Source organism: Atta cephalotes (genome assembly GCF_000143395.1).
Source record: "Atta cephalotes unplaced genomic scaffold scaffold00026, whole genome shotgun sequence".
NCBI lineage: Eukaryota > Metazoa > Arthropoda > Insecta > Hymenoptera > Formicidae > Atta > Atta cephalotes.
In genome coordinates this window covers 691,774-704,685 of record NW_012130090.1, presented here as the reverse complement: position 1 = coordinate 704,685, position 12,912 = coordinate 691,774, and the positions used below count along the sequence as shown (strand labels likewise).

Genomic DNA, 12,912 nt, shown 5'->3' with positions numbered 1-12,912 from the left:
ATCCAATTTTGGAGCCAATTTTCGATTTCTGCGAAAGAAGTGAACCGGTGACTTGCTGCATCCTTCGGAACAACCAGTAATTAGAAGGAGCAATGTCCGGAGAATACGGCGGGTGTGGTAAAACATGCCATTTGAGCGTTTCCAGATTTTTTTTACGACTTTAGCGACATGAGGCCGAGCGTTGGTATGAAGAAGAATAATTTTATCATGTCTTTGTTCGTATTCCGGTCGTTTTTTTCGCAATGCACGGCTCAAACGAATCAATTGTAGCCGATACCGATCGCTCGTAATGGAATCGCCAGGTTTCAGCAGCTCATAGTAAACAAGATCCTTTTGGTCTCACCATACAGAGCATGATCTTCGAACAATGAATGTTCGGCCGTGGTGTTGATGTTGAGGTCGATGGCAATGATTGACCTTAGCGTAGTATTTTTTCTTCTTGGGGTTATCGTAAAATACCCACTTCTCATTTCCAGTCACAATCTGATGCAAAAAACTTTTTCTCTGTTGTCTTTGAATCAGTTGTTCGCAAGTGAAAAATCGCCTTTCAACATCTCTCGGTTTCAATTCATAAGGTACCTAATTTCCTTGTTTTTGAATCATTCCCATAGTTCTCAATTGTACAGAAACGGCTTGTTGAGTTACCCCCAATGATTCTGCAAGCTCCTCTTGCGTTTAACTCTGATCTTCGAGTAATGCTTCTAATACTTTGCCTTCGAATTTTTTTGGCTGTCCAGAGCGAGGCATGTCTTCAACGCTGAAATCTCCATCCTTGAAACGTCGAAACCATTCCCTACATAATTGATCATTTGGAGCAGTGTCACCATAAGCTTCGACAAACATTCGATGGACTTCAGCCACTTTTCTTCCTATTAAAGCAGAAAATCAAAACCTCCCGCAAATGCTGCTTGGTTAACACAAAATTCGACATTTCAAACACAGTAAAAATCAAGGTTTTTGTATGAAATTCAAAGCGATATTATAAACTGAATATTATTAGCAGATATTTAATCTCTCTGAAATCGCCAAAATCAGCTGTCACTATGAACTATTCACAACAGCAATCTTTAGGGAAACGGACCGAACTAATTTGTACTCCCAATATATATTCCCTAATAGCAAAATGTTAGCAATTTGGGATCAAATTGGCACCAAATTCGATCAGATTTTGACAAAATTATATTTGTGTTCGCATTTGGCTATGGATTTGTCAACAAAATCTGCTGACAGACTATGCCATTAGATTGATGGCTGAAATCGAGCAAAGTTTGCTTGATTTAAGTAATTTTGCTCTTTATCTACTATCTAGGTTATATTCAGCAGGATTCAGTTTCTGCTATCAATCTGCTGGCAAAGCATGTCCAATAGACTTGTCATATTTCTGACAACAATTTGTCAAAATAATACTGACTCTGGATACAATTTATTACTTTTCTGCAATCAAAAATTGATAGCAAGCCCTGCTCAAAATTTGTTTCCGCAGGCTTTGCTACTAGGGTTTTTAGAATAAAGAATATGTGTTTTTAAAATAGAAAATTTGTATTTTTAAAGCAGAGAATTTATTTTTAAAACAAAGAATTTGTGTAATATTGAAGTACATAGTATTTATATTATAGCCTCTTACATGTTCTCATGTCTATCTCTATGACAGATTTCTTAACTTGAATAGTTGTTACTTTAACAATTAAAATCTCGATCCATCACGAGGCAGAGATACTTGATTTGCCAAATTCATTTATTTTGTGCAAATGAACTTTATCAACATCGGAGATATGGAGGCTAAACTCAACAGTTATCACTTTTACATTTAACTTCATTAATTTCATGGAACAGCTTTTAATATACTGATATAATTTGTAATGCAAGCGACTGAATTCACTAGTATATTCTTCTATAGAAGTAATAACAAATTGTTAAAACACACGTAATAACGTGTGTCATGCTTTATCGTGCTCGATAGCTCGAAACTCAATTAGCACAGAGCTTCGTGATTCCGCGGATAGGGACCGCGATATTAGATCATAATTTAAATATATAGTATTAATATCAACGATATAATATAATATCAACGAAACAATTGTTATATAATATGAAACGAATGTTATATTGCTGTTCGTTTATTATAATATAAATAACGAAATAATATAATAGTTACATAAACTGATTATATGAAGTAATGAGTATATTATATGAAGTAAAATTATATGCGTGTCTATGAGATGGAGTCTGTGCTGAAAACGACAAAAAATTTCGAAATTGAGACCTTTATTATTTTTTAGTCCAATATATAACGTTCCAGAACTGTCACGTCGTGACAACATTTGCTTCATATAAAAACTGTGCAATCTGTACTTACGAAATAATAGTCTACAGACTAATAGTTTGCATGAAGAAACAATGTGAAGTTCTTAAAATTGGACTTACAAAGAAATGGCACGAATTGCGAAATACGAATTGGAATGTACCGTATACTATTCAAAAGACGGAGTCGAGAGTGTAAAAGTATAAAAGGATTTGGGTGAATGGGCCTTTGTTTAAAAGATATTTGCGTTAGGCAATCAGCCTACTACACAGTAAGTACTGTGAATAAATAGGGATCAGATGTAAAAGTAGTAGACGCGCGCGTCTCTCATCCATCGCGCTTTTTGCTTTACTCTTACTTATTCACAGTACTTACCATACAGCAGGCCGATTGCCCAACTTTACATGCAAAGAGTTCATTCACTTAAATTTTTTTACATATTTTACACTCTCGACTCCATCTTTCGGCACATTCCAATTCGTATTTCGCAATTCATGCCATCCTCTTGTTAAACGTCTAATTAAATGTAATTGTTATACGAAAGTTTATATGTACGTGTGGCGTAATGTGCGTGAGTGAGGTGCGTGATTGAAGTGATATGTCATTGACATGTAAATCGTCTGTATGTAAGTGCGATTTTCAATATGACTAATCATCTTCAGGATTCCTTGCAATCTAAATCTGTAAATTATTTTAGACAGTTTGTTACTATTGTACAACAAAAATAAAAATAGATGTTTTTATCAGGACTTTTTAGCCAAAATTGATCAAGAATTTAAATTACTCTATAGTTTCAGCCTTTCTAAAAGATAAATTTTTTCTTTCTTTTTTCTTTTTTCAAATTTAATTGTTCTCTACTTGAACCGATCATTTATGTATAAAATTTTTTACTTTAATATACTGAGTGTTCAAAATAAAACGTTACAAATTTTTATTAGAAACACAGTATTATTGAGAAAAATTGTTCAGACAAAAGTTATAGGAAAAAGTCTATTTACTGATTTTATCAATTTTATCTTGGGTGGCGCCGCCAAGATCGAATTTTTTAAATAGAAAACCCTATTTTTGTTTCCAGAATCTAATAGCTGTCGTCGAGAGCTTTTCAAAATGTAAGAAAATATTTTTTCATTAAGTACTTTTTGAGTTATGATGCTTGAAGGTTTCAGTACCGCTGACATTAGCATTACCCAAAGTGTCCGGTCGTCTAGCTAAAACCTCTTGAATGTTGTTCAAGATTATGTCCTGGATCATTTGTCAAGATTAAAGCCATTGAAGGTTGTGCCTTTTATTTTCATTTTTACATAAAAATGAATTGTTATAGTGCAAAAATTGTTGTAATGCAAAAATGAAAATAAGAGGAATAATCTTCAATGGCCTTGATCTTAACAAATAAAAAATATTATCCATGATTATCCTGAACAATTTTCAAGAAGTTTTAGTCAGTTGGATATCTTGGCTAATGTCCATGTGGTATTGTAATCTTCAAGTATCATAACTCGAAAAGTACTCGATAAAAAGTAACTTTATTATAGTTTTGGAAAGCTCTCGGCTATTAGAGTCTGGAATCAAAAGTAGGGTATTTCATTTTAAAAAATCGATGTGACCTTAGTGATGCCATTCAAAGTCTGAAAGAAAAAACTGATATCAGTAAATAGATATTTTTGAACCCTATAACTTTTATCTGAACAATTTTTCTCAATAATGCGTGTTTCCGTGATAAAAATTTGTGACGCTTTATTTTGAAAACCCGGTATAAGAACAAAATCTTTTTAATTTTATTTTTATTGTGCAAAAAATATTCAAGTGAATGTTTACGAAGATTATGGTTTTTTTAAACTTGCGATTATTTTTATCGAGATGATAGAAACAAAAGAAAGAATAACACACTCGTACGATTATTTAAATTTCAATTTCATTTGAAAACGGATAAATTGCACCATCTTGTACTTATATTCATTCCGATTCGAGAAAAATTGCAAATGTTGCATTTAATTGCGTGGTATGTCTATCGCAAGAATGTTTTCTCCGCACTTTTACAAGTAATTTTTTCTATGCTTATATAAATTTTATAACATAATTCTAATAATTGTTTTAATTTTTAGATATGAGTAAATTGTCAAAATAAACATAATAAAATAATTTTTCTATTATATTATAATTAAGAAAAATACATTCAAAAATTTGTTTTTATTTAATAACTTAAAAAAATATAATTAAATGAATAGGAATTGAAACTCTCGTACTTTTAGCTCACCATTTTCTTGCAATTCTTTTCGTAATAGCAGCTGGATACATACTTTGCTTTTTGTGATCTCGTATTTTTTCGTGAATTTAATCTTTAGCTTTGCCACATGATATAGGTACATATATTACATTCTATAAACTTTTTCGAAATTATCAAGAATACAGTAATGTTCAATGTTATATATTTATGCATATATAATGCTCTCAACAGAGTATTGAAATTACTTTCCATGTGTGCGTATGCGCGCGCGCGCGCGCGCGCGCGCGCGCGCGTGTGTGTGTGTGTGTGTGTGTGTGTGTGTGCGTGTGTGTGTGCGTGCTCTTATAATAAGAAAATTAAATTATTTTTGTTATTGTTCATCATTATTTTTTATTGATTCTCTTCTTCGGCGATAACATTGTTAATTATTACGATCTAAAAATTAGAATTTTGAAAATCGAATAGGTTTTTTTTTTAGACTTAAGATTAGGTTCCTCGCAAAAGAAAGAGTATATTAAGAATATTCTCCGACTGCAGTTGTGCTCAACCTAAAGTTTATTTGCGTTAACGCAATCGCCCCCATATACAGAAAATATATACAATAGTTGAATACCACTCCGCTCTTTAGTTCTGCCGCTTATGCGCAGAAGCGCAAAAATGATCCTACTGCGTCATTCTGTGCAATTGCTGCGGCAACGCTGCATTCTCTCTCCGTCTTTATATTCGTGCGTTGAATTAGTGAGGTTATAGACACTGTAAATAATGTCGAATCCACGGAATAAAAACAGACGCTTTATTAGTAAAAAGAAAAGTGCGAGAAATGGCAGAGCCTTAGCAGCTATGTCAATTGTAAAAAAGAAAAAAATTCAACAACTTTTTTTAAATGAACAAAATAAAGATCACAGAAATTAGTTGCATTGTCTAGTTGAAACATCTAGCGAAATCTGAAATGCTTGAAATGCAAAAGTCTTCTAGATTTAGAAAAAGTGACACAGGAAAAGTGAATTGGTTTTCCATTTAGTTTTCGATAAAATGCGATCAATGTGATTTTTTTAATTCAGTGCACACTGGAATGATTGAAAATAATGTTTCACACATTAATGCAGGTGTTATACTTGGTAAGTCATTTCTGTAATCATTTAATTTAAATGTATCTATTATTAAATGTATCTATTATTTAAAAATATTTATATCTAAGTGAATGTACTTGACAATTGAATTATATTTTAAAATAAACTGAAATAAATATTTTTTTAAATTTCAAAAAAATATATATTCAACAATTTAATAACGCAAAGATTAATTATCAAAATTAAATGAAAGCTTTTTAATTAAGAATATAAATTAATAAATATATAAATAATTAATATAAATATTACACATAAAGAAATAATTTAAAAAATAATCTTAAATATACTACTTTTGTCATGTTTTAGGTGCCAGGTTGAAACACAGGCTTGAATAAAATCCTAGCATGTGTAGATATTCCAAGTTGTTCAAATGACTTATACAAATGACATAAAAATGATTGATCAGCAATTGAATTAGAAGCAACTGACAATTATAAACGAGCTGCTTTAAAAAGAAGAAAGCTAGAGATCAAAAATATTGAACTTGTGTGAACAATTATAAGATATGTGAACAATTGAACAAATTTAATATGTTATAATTATGTAAACTACAAAATAAAAAATAATTGTAAAAAATGATTTATGCTATTTTGATGATTTTTTTATTTTGTAGAATATAAATAAAGTCTTATTTTCTCTCATTCATGTGTTTATAAACTTTTTAGGCCATAGGATATTGTTAAAGATATTTACCCATATCTAGGCATCATTAACTCTATACAAATAGAAAATAGTAAATTTGATAAGAATTTAGGAGAAATTATAAATATTATTTCATATGATACAGGCTGATCCAAGGGAGGAAATGGTCACAGCTCTGACAATTTGAATGATTATAACACTATAATTGATTTTTTGATTTTTTATTGGGAAAAATTCTGAATTACTAGAAACAGAAAATGTTTAAAGTGTGAATTAGGTCATTAAAAAGAAGACCATAAATTTTCGCGGTAGCACTAAGGCGATGGAGGCAAATACTGGAGTTCAGCTAATAAATCACAGTAATATTCTTCAAGAGGTCTAGATCAGGTTGTTTATAGGTTGTCTACAGGTTGTCATCGGGGATGAAGATAGTTCGATAATTGCAGTAGTTCGAAAAGACAAATCAAATGTTAATTTTTATAAATTGACTGATAAAAATCATTTGAGTAAAAATTTTTCTAATGTACTTTATAAAATGTGTGATAAGTACAAATAATTGAAAAGAAAAGGCGTTATTACAAATTAAAAAAAATATTTTTCTTATGCAATCTCACAAAATAAAGGCCAAAGTGATAGGCAATACAAATAAAAAGAAAAGAATACCAAATTATGTATTTGATAATCACAAGAATTGCGGACGGATGCAAATTGAAAGAGAAAAGCGATTAATTTGTCTGATCAAACTTTATACCAAGAATCAATACAATTTTTTGGTAAATATGCAGCATATGCACATTTTCTATATTGGCATCTATCAAGAGAACGAGAGCTTCAATAATATTGTAGCTAATAAAACGCACAAAAATAAATACTTCAGCAGAAGCGTTGCGTATGATTTTAGGGTAGCGAATAGCGTCTGCGTAAAAAATGATGGAGAAAGCAGTATTTTAAATGTTTAAGAAAAATTGCGACCACGAGGATCTCATACAGCGAAATATGCATTAAATCAGAACAATAAGCGATCTAAAAGGGCAGTGAGAGATAAGTAAAGAACAAAAGATTAATTTGAGAATCCAATTAAAAAACAAAGAAAATTTAAGAAAAGTTATGGAAAAAGCTGAAGGCTTTATATGAACTACATAAAGTAATTATTGATGTGTGAATTAATGAAGCAATGAATAATATTAATATAAATAAAAATGGAGAAATATTAAACATTGCAAACAATATTATTTACTTCGATTTGGAAACGACTTTTTAATTATGCTAATATTTTGCAGCAAATTGCAGCTATATGCAACAATAAAATTTTTAATGTTTATGTAATCTTCAAAACAAATTTTCACCGGTACAAGTATAGTTACGGAACTGTGTCAGTAAACAATAATTTATCATCGAGACAAAGAAGTAGAAACTTTACTATTGTTGATACATTAGAGTCGTTTAAACAATTTTTAGATTCACTTTCTAAAACTAAAAAATATGCTAAATGATTTCGGTATCGCAGGTTTCTCTGACACATTAATAATGTTAAAAAAAATGTTACCGGAGAGAAAAGGCCTCAATCAATTCAAATTATTTAGAAACATTAACCAAAGACTTTTTGGAGTCTGAAGATTCGGGTTCATTTCATAACGCAGTATACGACGTAACAGTTTTATAAATATTAACTTATACACACATTGAATTATATATGAAAATAATTTATTTGATCACAGTAAGACTTTTTATAATTTTGTTGTTACGTCGAATTACAGCAAAAACAGAAAATTAATTACATTGACAGAAGGACAATGTCATTGTTGTTTAAAGGTCCAGCTATATCTAATCGATGATCGTAACGCTCGTCGCAATCGCAATCGTAAGCTCGTCGCAAGACTCAATTTTAACTTTTACAATTACGATGTTTCTCTGGTGATACGATGATCAATAACAATGAGGTTAAGTGAGATCCACGAGCATCGCGAGATCAATAAGCATGAACCTTCGCCTTCGATAATGTCTTTTCCGAATTCATTATTGTTCGTTATTCTTCATGATAAAAAACGATACTCACAACATTCGGCCCTAACATTCTGTTTCGCTATTAGCTTACGATTTTATGTAGACAGGTAATGTTACGATAGCTCTCTTCCTTACGACTATGATTGCATCATTACGATAGGTGTAGCTAAGGCATAATAGTTAACATACTGATATTATTAATTAATTGTAAAAATTCCATGTCATTCAATCAAATTTTCTGAAAGAGTACGGGCTTTCTGTTGTCGCGCGCCGCATATTGAGCATATCCTACACGAGTCGTCAATACCTCCCACCTTTGCTACTATCGCCGGTCGAAAAAATAACGGAATTATTTACTTTGCTAAATAATTTCTTAAAAACATATATCAAAAGCTATATTCAGGCAAATTTTATATTATTCCTCGTGATATCAAGTTTTATGACTCATTATTTCAAAAAAATTGTAAAGAAAAACTTTTTTGCAGTGAATAAAAAGACCACTTTCGAATAAGCTTTAGATAGAGATCCTATGTTAAACGCTTCAACTTTGAAGTGGAATATCTCGATTTTTAATCCCGCTCCGGATAAGCTACTGAGTTTCAAAGCATTCAGAACACTAAAACAAACTTTTTCTATAAGTTTCAGAAAAATCTAAAGAAAATGGATTTTTCGGAGAATGTCCTTAAAGTATATATTATTATAGAGATATTCAAGTATTATAAATACATATAGAGAGAAATTTTCCTATAGTTGCATTAAATTGATTAAATCCTTCAATTGTTACAAATAAAAAATGTACAGAGATATTTATTGTATATGTATACATATATTATTTTTTATCAATTCAATCACTTCTCGCCAGGATAAATATTTTCAGCATTCAATTCCAGAATTTCTTCAGGATAAAACAAGATTGGTTAAAACTTACAGACAATATTAACCAGTGAATGAAATGATTATAATGCCGCGAAAGATCCGTCAAAACTACCGGTACTAAAATTTCAACACGATGGCGGAATTACGATATTGGCGTCAATCATCTCAGATCGTATAAGAATTCAAAATTCAGGATGGGCAGGGATTTATCGAAACACGTGCGCTGCGTCGCGCGCGCAGAGGACATCTGCGCGTGCTATTTAAGCTGCATTGCGGTTAGCTCATTCTCTCTTTCTTGCCAATATGTACGACGATATGGAATACATATAATGGTCTTCCGCCACCCTCAAATATTCTCGCTTGCTCTCGCAATCCTCTCTTCGTTTCTCTTTCTCCTTGTGATCACAGTCTGTACTGCATGCAGCTAGTATATCCTAGCGAGATACACCCTATATCTACGCCAGCGTTGGCGGGGATGCATTGAGAATACTGAACGGATGATTCGCGGCCATGTGAGACCACACGTGAATTTATTCGTTAAATAACTATGCTATGCAACGAACGAACAAGATATAATCGAGGGACATATTAAGCCGTGCGGAGCCTATTATGCCTCGATGCACTATGTCCATGTTATGTGCTTTATCTTTTTTCGTTTTTTTAATCCCAATTTATTGAATTTGTTTTCTCTCTGTCTCTCTCTCTCTCTCTCTCTCTTCCTTTTTCTTTTTTTCTCATAACGGTCAATAATTATTAAAGATTGCTCACTATTCTTACTTGTAGTCGCGTTTCTCGTTGGTGGGAGTGCGAAATAGATTATATCGACAAACGATATAAGTTCATCAATTGTGACTTATATAATTACGATGATCACATGTCCTTTATTGTAAAGGATAGTCCTTTATTTTAGATAGCTGTCCCTTAGATTTATTTATTTTTTCAAAACTCAATTTTGTCTTTTATTTTCCAATACTGTGCTTTATTTTGACATTACGGAAAAATTTTTTCTATCTAGTCTTTCAATGTATATAACTTTCAATATATATAATATTATATTAATGAGCAAATTTTTATGGAAAATATTTTACAGTTTCATATATATAAATACAATTTTTGTTAATTATTAAGTGTACAACTTTGCTTCCACCGTTTTTTTTTCCGAAATTCGAGGCTTTATTGTAAAAAACTGGTTATACATTTATGATTCAAACTATTGTCCACTATTTATTTGGCTGGCCACTATTTTCTCCCATCTTTCGGGTACGAATCCCGCGTCGAAAAAACTGGTCATCTTTTGAGGCTATCCACGAATCGATCCAATTTTTTACTTCTTCATAAGACCGGAAGTGCTGGTCAACCAGGCCGTGTGCCATTGATCGAAACAAGTTATAGTCAGAGGGAGCAACGTCTGGAGAATACGGCGGGTGAGGTAGGACTTCCCATTTCAACGTTTCCAGTATGTCTTGACCACTTTCGCAATATGGGGGGTCGATTGTCATGCTGCAAAATCACTTTATCGTGTCTCTCGTTGTATTGCGGCCGTTTGTTTTTCAATGCTCGGCTCAAACGCATCAATTGTGTTCGATACCGATCGCCTGTGATTGTTTCAGTCGGTTTTAACAGTTCATAATATACTACGCCGAGCTGGTCCCACCAAATACAGAGCATGACCTTGGAGCCGTGAATATTCGGTTTGGCCGTCGACGTGGAAGCATGGCCGAACTTCCCATGATTTTCTGCGCTTGGGATTATCGTAATGAACCCATTTTTCGTCCCCAGTCACAATGCGATGCAGAAATCCCTTCCATCTTTGCCTTTCAAACAGCTGTTCACAAGCAAAAAAACGCCGTTCAACATCTCTCGGCTTCAGTTCGTACGGCACCCAATTTCCTTGCTTCTGATCATTCCCATGGCTTTGAGGCGTTTTGAAATGGCTGTTGAGTCACTCCCAATGATCGTGCCAATTCTTCATGATTTTGACACGAGTACTTGCTTGCAAGTAATGCCTCCAATTCTGCATCTTCGAAAACCTTCTCTCTTCCACCGCTATGCCGGTCTTCGACGTCAAAATCACCGTTCTTGAAGCATTGAAATCACGACACGTTCTTTCACTAATAGCAGCCTCACCATAAGTATTTGAGAGCATTCGATGAGCCTCAGCCGCAGATTTCTTCATATTGAAGCAAAAAATTAAAACCTTCCGCAAATGACGAGAATTTGGCTCATAAATTGACATTTTCAATCGAGAATAACTTTATGATGCAGACACAAATCGACTAATGTTTCTATGGGGGTTATGTTGACAGATGCCTAAGTTTATTGTATGACGTCTATGATCTATTTATTTCGACCACCACTTACCGCTAAAGCCATCTATAGGAAAACGGCGGAAGCAAAGTTGTACACCTAATATATTTCTTAATTTTTTAAATTGAATTTATTCAAACTAGAGTTGTTTTCATTTTTTTATTACTTCGAATTTTTTGTTATTTCAGATCAGGGGTTGTTTCAATTCAATAAAATAAATTTCAAAACTATCAGAAAGTTGCATATTATTTTAATTTGATTATATTATGCAATAAAATTTTATGATGCGCAAATTCTTGACAGTCACAAACTGATTTGAAAACATGTAGAAACAAAGCCCTAAAATTTTCAGATTTGTCCTTTATTTTCTTTAAAAAAATGTGGTCATCTACGTATAAGTATTACGATAGCATCATAATTGCAACGATCATCCTTCATGATTCCATTCCGCAGCGTGAATGTGCATCGCGTTTATTATTATCACCGTTGTTTTTTTCATTTTTTCACATATGTACATACGTGCACGTACCCAACAACGTCGAGATGTGTTTTTGTTTACGTTCGGTGACGCTATAATTGAATTGTCGCTTTGATCATCCTGAGTAGGGTTGCCATATCAAAATTTTCAAAACTAGCACTTACAAGCCAAAAATCCGGACATTTGCTTGAAATCCTGGACACATATAAAAATGCGTGTCGGTTAGTAAAATTTATAAACAACAAAACAGTAAACGAATAATTATTTCACATCTACCAAGTGTACAAGTATGAAATGAAACGATTTGAGAAACAGATGGCGCACCAATGCAGTGTGAAGTACAAAGATTTAACATTATATGCCATTTTATTGTACCATCAACAAGTGTCAAACGCGCAAAGTGATTTGATTTGATTGAAAAGTGTTTGCATAGTATTGTGTTGCTGTGTTTAATATGACGAAATTTGTACCAAATAAGGAGCATTCGCGGACAGCATTAATATTTTGTTTTTATTTGAAGAAAACTGCTGCGGAATCATACCGATTACTTGGAGAAGGTTATGGTGAACATGCTCCATCGCAAAAAACGTGTGAACAATGGTTTCAGCGTTTCAAAATTGGAGATTTCGATGTTGCAGACAAGGAACACGGAAAACCGCCCAAAAAGTACGAAGACATGGAATTGCAAGTATTGCTGGATGAAGATGATTCACAAATACAAAAACAACTCGCAGAGCAATTGAGCGTTAGTCAACAAGCTGTTTCCAATCGCCTACGAGAGATGGGAAAGATTCAGAAAGTCGGCAGATGGGTGCCACATAAATTGAACGAAAGACAGATGGAGAGGCGCAAAAACACATGTGAAATTTTGCTCGAACGATACAGAAGAAAGTCATTCTTGCATCGTATCGTTACTCAGGATGAAAAGTGGATTTTTTTTGAGAATCGC

At 32.8% G+C, this 12,912-nt stretch overlaps 1 long non-coding RNA gene across 1 annotated transcript; it reads left to right on the top strand.

The window, feature by feature from the left end:
- Positions 1-5,512: 5,512 nt before the first annotated feature.
- On the top strand, positions 5,513-6,233 carry LOC105620393. Its single transcript, XR_001046495.1, has 2 exons — positions 5,513-5,644; positions 5,963-6,233. It is a non-coding gene; the product is annotated as an uncharacterized LOC105620393 (long non-coding RNA).
- The last annotated feature ends 6,679 nt before the right edge of the window (positions 6,234-12,912 follow it).